General features: G+C 44.8%; 1 protein-coding gene across 6 annotated transcripts in view; it reads left to right on the top strand.

The window, feature by feature from the left end:
* Nucleotides 1–236: 236 nt before the first annotated feature.
* DZIP3 (DAZ interacting zinc finger protein 3) overlaps nucleotides 237–1385 on the top strand; it is a 115109-nt gene continuing 113960 nt past the window's right edge. For 2 of the 6 annotated variants that reach the window (XM_036850588.1, XM_036850590.1), the window contains exon 1: nucleotides 247–396. The gene's annotated coding sequence lies outside the window, so the exon portion shown is untranslated. The other 4 variants (XR_005019704.1, XM_036850589.1, XM_036850583.1 and 1 more) reach the window with 4 other exon arrangements.

The raw sequence follows: 1385 nt of genomic DNA, 5'->3' as shown, positions 1-1385 counted from the left end.
GTTCCGGTCAAGCTCCGGAAGTCCCTGGGCAACCTGGGGAAGGGAACCTTCTAGGAAGGGAGGGGAGGGGTGTGGTGGTGGAGGGAGAGTGAGGTGGGGGTCGAAGCCCTTTGTGAGTCCGTGAGGCGGGCTGGGAGTTGTCCTTTCAGATCCCGATCCGAAAAGCCGCGAGGTTTCAGTTCGAGATCCCGTGAAGACGAGACATCTCGCGAGAAGTGCAATTGCGGCTCCACCTGTGAAGGGGCGGTGGGCCGGTGGGGCGCTGGGGGAGGGTCTCTGTTAATCTGTGAGCTGTGTTTGCGTTCGCTTCCTCGGCCTTCACGCTGGATGGCCAGTTTTTCCTTTGTGCATCATCCTCTACCTGAGAAATGGTCGCTTCCCCCTAGTCTAGACACGGTGAGGAGCTCTGAGGAGGAGAATCTTGGGCTCTAGATTTTGAGGCGGCCTGGGAGGGCCTCTTTTTAAAACCGCTCATTTGTCCACCCCTTCTACCCAGGAATGTTGGTTTCTCAGAGTAAACCTATGGCCATTCGGATTCGGTGGCAAGTTAGTCATGCCCTTATGATAGTCGTTGTCAAACTTATTTGAGAAAGCTGGTCCAGGTGACTCCTGGGCCAAGTGTTGCTCCGGAGGGTGTTCTGATTAGCGTCAGTTTTTGTAAGTGAAGGTGCTGTTTTTATCTGGCGTAGTTGATTGTTTTATAACTCTTGGTGTCTAAGGAAATGGCACTGTTCGCGGTTTTTCATCAGAGATGATATTATGCATGTATATATAATGAAATGAGTCAGGCTGGTTCTGGAGCTTTTTGCTTAATGTATGCTAATGTTGAATGAAGCTTTAAAAGCCAGTTTGGATAAAATTTTAAGAATAGGGTACACGTCCTTTTAATTAAACCATTTGTCAGAAATGTTTTGTCAATTCAAAGAAAGTCTATTCTACGTCACTTTTTAAAGACAGGAATTATTTTTATATTAAAAATTTAAAAATTAAGTCTGAAAGCTTAAAATAATAATTGAGGCGTAAATCATTGGGTAATTAATGTATTTATGCATTTATTCATTCTGTAAACAATTGATTGTATAAAGTGCGCTAAACCTGCCAGTCAGGGAACCAGCTGGGAAGGAACTGTCTAATCAAGGAAATGTACTAAGTAGGTCGTACATATGGAATTCACCGCTCAGATTAGAGGCACCATGCAGTTGTGGTAAAGAGTGAAGCCAGGCTGTCTGCTTACAAATCCTAGCTCTACCTTTTACTGTGGGACCACTGGCAAATTCTCACTGCTTCAGTCTCTTCATAAAGTAAAACTTGACTAACAGTAGTATCTGTTTCATAAAGTTGCTCCTTCAGTAAATAATTAAAGCCTAGAATGTGCTAGGCACTGG

This window comes from Balaenoptera musculus, chromosome 4, assembly GCF_009873245.2.
Source record: "Balaenoptera musculus isolate JJ_BM4_2016_0621 chromosome 4, mBalMus1.pri.v3, whole genome shotgun sequence".
NCBI classification, from domain to species: domain Eukaryota; kingdom Metazoa; phylum Chordata; class Mammalia; order Artiodactyla; family Balaenopteridae; genus Balaenoptera; species Balaenoptera musculus.
This window is presented reverse-complemented; position numbering and strand designations above follow the sequence as displayed.